The sequence below is a fragment of the Rhinopithecus bieti genome, unplaced genomic scaffold (genome assembly GCF_001698545.2).
Source record: "Rhinopithecus bieti isolate Rb0 unplaced genomic scaffold, ASM169854v2 scaffold_7398, whole genome shotgun sequence".
NCBI lineage: Eukaryota > Metazoa > Chordata > Mammalia > Primates > Cercopithecidae > Rhinopithecus > Rhinopithecus bieti.
In genome coordinates this window covers 235,158-243,463 of record NW_016805783.1, presented here as the reverse complement: position 1 = coordinate 243,463, position 8,306 = coordinate 235,158, and positions in this window count along the sequence as shown.

The window sequence follows — 8,306 nt, the reverse complement described above, 5'->3', positions numbered from 1 at the left end:
GTCTCGCTCTGTCGCCCAGGCTGAAGTGCAATGGCACTATCTTGGCTCACTGCAACCTCTGCCTCCCGGGTTCAAGTGATTCTCCTGCCTCAGCCTCCCAAGTAGCTGGGATTACGGGCATCTGCCACCACGCCCAGCTTATTTTGTATTTTTAGTAGAGATGGGGTTTCACTATGTTGGCCGGGCTGGTCTCGAACTCCTGACCTCAGGTGATCTGCCTACCTCAGCCTCCCAAAGTGCTGGGATTATAGGCATGAGCCACAGTGCCCGGTGTAAACCTTTTTTCTTTATAAATTACCCAGCCTTGGGTATTCTTTTATAGCAACGCAAAACACACCCAATAATCAGATTATTATTTTAGAAAGATAAATTCAGTAGTGATTTGGAGAATGGATTAGAATGGGTAAGGAGACTAGTTAGACAATTTCTTTTTTTTAGATGGAATCTCACTCTGTAGCCTAGCCTGGAGTGCAGTGGCACAATCTCTGCTCACTACAACCTCCGCCTCTCAGGTTCAAGCAATTCTTGTGCCTCAGCCTTCCAAGTAGCTGGGATTACAGGCATGCACCACCACACTCAGCTAATTTTTGTGTTTTTAGTAGAGACAGGATTTTGCCATGTTGCCCAGGCTGGTCTCAAACTCCTTGACTAAAGAGACCCACCCTCAGCCTCTCAAAGTGCTGGAATTACAGCCGTGAGCCACTGCGCCCAGTTGACAATTTCTGCATTAATCCGCAGAACACATAAAAGCACTTAGGAAGTGGCAACAGGGAAGGTTTAAGAAGATTTATCAAAGACATTGTGATGATAGAATGGACAGGACTTGGTGAACTGAGTTGATGCAAGCAGAATCATGATATTGTGTGATTAAAGTCATCTTGTGTCATGTAAGGTGGATATCATCAAGCTACTGATAACTGTAAATTCTAGTAAGATGTATAACTCATTTCTAAAGGACAAAAGGTGTTTATTCAGTCATTTGCTTAACAAATATTTATTGACTGTCTCCTATGTGTAGGAGCTGGGAATGTAGCAATGAATAAAACGGGAAATAATACCTGTCCTTATGAAGTTTACATTCTAGTGGGAAAGATAGACAAATAAGTATAATATGTGGTATATTCACATTAAGTGTTAAAAAGGAAGAGTAAAGCAGGCAAAGGAAATGAAGTGCTGCAGAGGGAGGAGGTTTGGAGTTTAAGACATGGAGAACAGGGAAAGGTGTCACTGAGGATGTCAATGATGTTTCAGTAGAGACGACAGAGCTGTGCAGATACCTAAGGAAAACCCAATTTTATCTTTATTTTACTGAAGTGCTGTAGTCTGAATGTTTGTGTCCCATCAAAATTCATATGTTCAAATCCTGACCCCCAAGGTGATGATATTAAGAGGCAGGACCTTTGGGAGGTGATTAGGCAGAGACCTCATGAATGAGATTAGTGCCTTAATAAAAGAGGCCTGTGGGAGCTCATTCACCTCACGTGAGGACAGAGCAAGAAGGCACCATCTACAAACCAGGTCCTCACCAGACAGTAAATCTGCCAGCACCTTGATCTTGGACTTCCTAGTCTCCACAAGTATGAGAAATTTGTTTTTATAAACAATCTGGTTTATGGTTTGTTTGTTTTGTTTTGTTTTGTTTTGTTTTGTTTACAGCAGAGTCTCGCTCTGTTGTCCAGGCCAGAGTGCAGTGGCACAATCTTGGCTCACTGCAACGTCCACCTCCCAGGTTCAAGCAGTTCTCCTGCCTCAGCCTCTCAAGTAGCTGGAATTACAGGTGCCTGCCATGACACCCAGCTAATTTTCTCATATTTTAGTAAAGACGGGGTTTCACCATGTTGGCCAGGCTGGTTTTGAACTCCTGACCTCAAGTGATCCACCCGCCTCGACCTCCCAAAGTGCTGGAATTACTGGCATGAGCCACTGTGCCCGCCAGTTTTATGGTATTTTGTAATTGCAGCCTAAACTGACTAAGACATGAACTTTAGTTAAACATTTGCAGTTTGCTATGCTGATATTAAATTATTATCTATTGGTAAATATTCTTTGCTGATACTTAATAAGTATTCTTATTAATAACAAGTATTAATATGTATTCCTCACTAATGCTTAATACAAATCCTTACTAATAGCAGTATTAGTATTAGTATTAATCAGTATTCTTTGCTAATAAGGGTTCTGATTGACAGACAATCAATTATTCATTGAATGTTATTGAGATACTTCTTGATCTTATTTATAGTAGTCGGGTACTGTTTTAGATTCTGGGGATTCAGTCGTAACTGAGATAGATGGAATCACCACCCTCATAGGGTTGCCAGAGAAAACACAGGACTCAATTGATTTGGTATTTCAGATAAAAACACAAAATTTTTTAGTATAAATATGTTTATGTGATACTTGTACTAAACATACTGTGTGATATTTGGAATATACTTATACTAAAATGTATACCAAATGTGTTGATAACCTGAAATTCAAATTTAACTGGGCTTCCTGTGTTTTTATTTGCTGTGTCTGGCAATTCTATGCCCTCACTACACTTACAACCTAACATGCTGGAAGCAGAGATTTGTAAATACAAATAGCATACAGTGGACATTGCTGTATAACCTGGGAAGCCATAAATTAGAAGGCACTGGTACCCTTAATATGTGGAGAAAAACTGTCAGCCAACCAGGAACATCCACCCTTAAAGCAAGAAATAAACTTCTGTTGTATGTGAGTCATTATGTTTTGGATCCATTTGTGCCATGGTCTATTTGTTATGCCAGCTTAACTAACATAACTTAACCTAACTTACATAATGTGTCCTGAAATCTACCATTTCCAAATTTACTACAGAATCAAAAATTTTAATATAATGTATCAACAGATATAAAATATATATAAATAAAGGCAACAGGAAGATGTGCCAAAACCTAAAAATACTTATACTGCAGTCATCATTCTATTAATAATATAGCTTTAAACCTTAAGTATTTCCAAAACGGTCAAGAGGGACATCAGATCATTTTAGGAAAATTACATAACTTGATGGCTTCCCTAAGCAACTAATACTACACATTTATACATTATTCCTGGCTATTAAAACATTTTCTTTCAGCTAATTATTGAATGTAGAGACAGGTTTTGTAGGCTCTAAAGTTGTAAATAAGACATGGTTTTTGCCTTCAGAAAGTATATGGCCTAATAGAGGAAATAAAGATACAAACAGTAGCAGAATATGATCAGTGCCAAAAGATATGTGCAAATTGTATCTCTAACTGGAGTGAGAAATCCATTCAGATTAGAGGGGATTAAAAAGAAGATGAATGAGGAAGCATTTTTTTCCTCAAAGCTTGACAGTTTTCTGTCTTTTTTGAATTTAAAAGTAGAACTTGGCCGGGCGCGGTGGCTCAAGCCTGCAATCCCAGCACTTTGGGAGGCCGAGACGGGCGGATCGCGAGGTCAGGAGATTGAGACCATCCTGGCTAACACGGTGAAACCCGTCTCTACTAAAAAATACAAAAAAAACTAGCCGGGCGAGGTGGCGGGCGCCTGTGGTCCCAGCTACTGGGAGGCTGAGGCAGGAGAATGGCGTGAACCCGGGAAGCGCAGCTTGCAGTGAGCTGAGATCCGGCCACTGCACTCCAGCCCGGGCGACAGAGCGAGACAGCGTCTCAAAAAAAAAAAAAAAAAAGTAGAACTTATTGTCAAGCATTTGCAAAATACAAATATAAGAGAGAAAAACAAGTATCGCTTCTAATCTCACTACCCAGAGATAGCCACTAATAACATTTTTGTATATATTCCCTCCTCTATGTTTTAAATAAAAGTGGGATTTTATTATATATTCTTTTTTCCTGTTTTTTCCACAACATAAGGTGAGCATTTTTCATATCATTAAATAATTTGTAAAATTATGACTTTTTCATAAGTGCATAATTTATCCCATAGATGTATCGTGATTTATTTTCCTCTTATGACAAGACATTTTGTTAATTTCTAAATGTTTTAGTTTTATAAATAACGTTGCATTGGACAGCTCTATACATAGATATTTGTAATAATTCAACTACTATATCTTGAACACTGTTTACTGCTTTGGATGTTGGAGATACATTAGTGAACAAACAGTCCAAAGTCCCTGACCTCATGGGGAGGAGGAAAGAGAGACAATAAGGACGTAAACTATAAATTACACCAAATAGTGATGAGTACTCTGGAGAAAACTAAATCAGGGATGGGGAATAAGAAGTGATGACATAGGGGCCTTGGGATTATAGTTTTAAATAGGATGGTCAGGAAAGAAAGAGAAAATGACATTTGATCAAATACCTGAAGGTGGTGAGGCAGGAAACCAGGTGGATATTGGAGAAAAACATTCTAGGCAAAGAGAAGCATGTAAAGACCCTGAGTTTGGAGTGGATCTAGCATATTTAAGGAAGAGCAGCAAGGAGGCCAGAATAGCTGAAGCAGAGTTCATAGGAAAACTGTAGGAAGTGAAGAAGTCCAAGAGGACCTTCTGATGCTAAGTGGAATTTGGCCTCTATGCCCAGAGATAGGAGAGCATTGGAGGGTTGTGCACAGAGGGCTATCTGATCATTTTGGCTATTCTGTGAGAGTAGACTATAGAGGGTAGAAACAGGGAAAAGTCAGGAGGTTATTGCTGTAATCCAGGTGGGCAATGATGTTGACTTTTGGACAGGGGGGATAACAGTAAAGGTGGTGAGAAATGGGTTTTTATTGGCTTAGTGTGGGGTTTGAGAGAAAGGAGTCAGGGATGACTTAAGGCATCTCCAATTAGTTCCTTAGGATGAATGTCAAGAATGGGAATTTATTAGTGGGTTTTTAGAGCTCTTCATACATATGGCCAGATTGTTCACCTGCAAAGTTAAGTCAGTTTATATTTGCAGTATTCTCCATGGAAAAACAGTTTATAAAAGTTTTTGAGAGAAACTGTTTCAGCTAGAATTTTTTAATAGCTTTGCAAATTACATAAGCCTGCATAGATAATTATTAGAGATCTGAACCATTCACTTAAAGCTTGCATGTGTATGTTACAACATTTTAACCAGGAAAATCTTTCTGATAGAGATAGCCAAAGTCTAGGTGATTCCCTTTTGAGCCTATGCTATTGAAATAACTAAAACATGGAGTGGAATTTGATGAATGCCAAAAAAAAAAAAAAAAAAAAAAGTTCAAAATACTATAAGGAACGTTTACCCAAGGAAAAAGGACAAGAAAAAGGAACTTGACAAATTAGCAGAGAAGACGGTATGGAACAAGGGACCTGACTTGTCAGAGCAATGAGAAAAGAATAATTTCTCTTTTGCTCTTAGAAAAGCAAGTAGGTTTTTAAAAAAATTACCAAAACATCAAATGAAGCAAAGACTAAGACTGTTAGATTGAGAAAGCCATTGTTGACTTTATAAGTCTTTTTAGTGGAATATAGATACAGAAGAAATAAGGTAAATTAGATCACTGGGAGTTTTAGTGAATGAAGTCAGAGAATATATAACTTCTCTTTTGCACAAGAAAAGATGAAGGAAAACTTGAATATGTTTTAGGTAGAAAAGAGCAAGGAAAAACAGGCTGTGAGAAAGGTATAATTGGTACGGCAGGTCTCTGGAGCAGGAGAGAACAGGGTCAGCTTCATAGGTGGGGCCATTGGGATGTGAAAGATGGGGCAATGACTTCTCTGAGACCAGAAATAATGACAAGAATATGAGCAAAGTAACTAGCACAATTCCCAGTGTGATGGTTAATTTTATGTGTCGACTTGACTGGATCACAGGATACCCAGATATTTGCTCAAACATTATTATTGGTGTGTCTATGAGGGTGTTTCTGGATGAGATTAACATTTGAATCTGTAGACTAAGTAAAGCAAACTGCCATTCCTAATGTGGGTGGACCTCACGCAATTAGTTGAGGGCTAAATAGAACAAAAAGGCTAAGTAAGACAGAGTTCTTTCTGCCTGACTGCCTTTGAGCTGGAACATTGGTGTTTTTCTGACTTCAAGCTCAAACTAATACTGGCTCTTCTCAGGCCTTGAGCCCACTTGCCTTCAGATTGGAACTTTGCCATCCTCTCTCCTGGTTCTCAGGCCTTCGGGGAAGACTAGAACTATACCACTGACTCTCCTGGTCTCCAGTTTTCCAACTTCAAATCTTGGGATTTAGTCTCCATAATCATGTGAGTCAATTCCTTATAATAAACCTCCAGATGGATGATAGATGATAGATAGATAGATAGATAGATAGATAGATAGATAGATAGATAGATCTTTCATTGCTTTTTTTCCTCTGGAGAACCCTAATATAACCAGTATTTAGTAAATGTTTAATATGTGTTGAATGGCAATTATAGAGGAAATCAGAGGTGGAGAGGATGTATGCAGAGGGAGCTGTGAGAAGTGGAGAGCTGCCCACACTAACCAGTGAGACTAAAAACCCAGCCAAGTTCTTCAGGGAGATTGCTTTGGTAGCTATGGGAATAATATGGACAAGCAAGTCATCTGAACTCTTGATGGGCAGCGATGCCACGCTGGCAAGCAGGTGGTCAACCTCTAGGAGATTCAACAAGCATGCCTGTGAGGGTTCAGAGCGCTGTGTCAGGAATGTGATGGGAAGTAATAGGCAAAGGCAAAATATTACTGATATTAAGGAAATGGCATTAAAGAAAACAGACACTTCACTGTCTACTTGTGTTAGAGCTTCCCCAAGGTCATTTAATCTAACACACCTGTAAGCTAAGTGTTCCTACTTTTTCATAAAAAGAAATGGAAACTAAGCAATATTAATTAACATAGTCCAAGGTCACAAAGCAAAATAGAACAAGAACCTGGATCTGAATTCAGAGGCAGGATGCTGGGTAAGTATGACAGTACTTATTGTTGGCCCACCTGTGGGAATTGGGGGTTAGGGACAGGTCTCCCAACCCTGTGATGACTGTAGGAACTGGGATTCAAGGGAGATACAGGCATAAAGGAAAATGTCAGGGAGACCATCAACAAAGTATCTTGTAAGGCAGGAATTTGCTCACAGGAAAATGGAAAGGTTAGTGAGAATATCATTTTAATATTCAGTTCACTAATCTCCAAAGACCCATGTTCTAAAAGTGTGAATAAAATAGCTTAATATCTTATTATGCAATATCTGTCACTGATGATAGGCACATAAGGAGCTCTCATTACATCTACTTAATTTGCCAGATTAACTGATGCTTCTTGTTCCTTTTTTACTTTTTCTTTTTAGACATAGGGTCTTGTTCTGTCGCCCAGGCTTGGGTGCAATGGCATAATCATAGCTCACTGCAGCCTCGAACTCCTGGGGTCCAGTGATTCTCCTGCCTCAGCGTCCCTTGTAGTTGGACTACAGGTACAAATCACCATGTCTGGCTCTTGTTCTTTAACACATGCTTGTAGCTCAAAACTAGTAGAATTCCCTCTGATACATTTGTGAACCTCTGCTTCCACTACAAGTTTTATGCTACTGAAGTCAGTTGCCTTTTTCTCAAACCTGCTTATACCAATTAAACTTGTTATTGAAATTAATTAGTTAAATATGTAACCAGTGAAATATGAAACAAAAGTCAGTCACTAAAGAAATTACTGCCCAATTAAGTGTAAGCAAAACAACTGCAAAAGCCTCGAAAAAGTGAGTAGAAATCTACAGATATTTTGCTGGCAAATGAAATACATTTGTAGTTTAAGTTAAAATTTAAAATTAAAGATATATATGTATCATTTTTAAATTTCTCTGTTTAAATTGACGTTTTCCCTTCACCAATCACAATACCAATGTTGGATAAGGGAACTTTCACTATATCCTGTGTTGTATTTTGTATGGTGCTTTTGATCATTCTTTTAATAAAAACACAATCTATCTAGAAAAGCAAAAATAAAGACTGAAGTCCACATTCTTTTAGTGACTCCAGCACTTTCATGTGAATCCTCAATACTGCATCTAATACTACATATCTTCTTAAATTGTTCCTCTAAGTCTTAGGGAGAATATGATTGTTACATCCTAAAGTTTGTATCATGAACATTTGTGGCTCACTTGTATTCACAAGATTATGAGGAATTATGCATTTAGGAGCAGGTTAGGTTGTCATCATCATTGTTTTTTCATGATAAGCCAATGTGTACAGCATGTTAATAGTCTTCTCTGTAAGGAATCTTAGAAATAATTGAGTGCACTTCTCTAGTATTAAAAATGAGTAAATGGACAGGCAGAGTGGTGTGCACTTTTAGTCTCAGCTACTCAGGAGGCTGAGACAGGAGAACTGATTGAGCACAAGAGTTCTGGGCTATAGT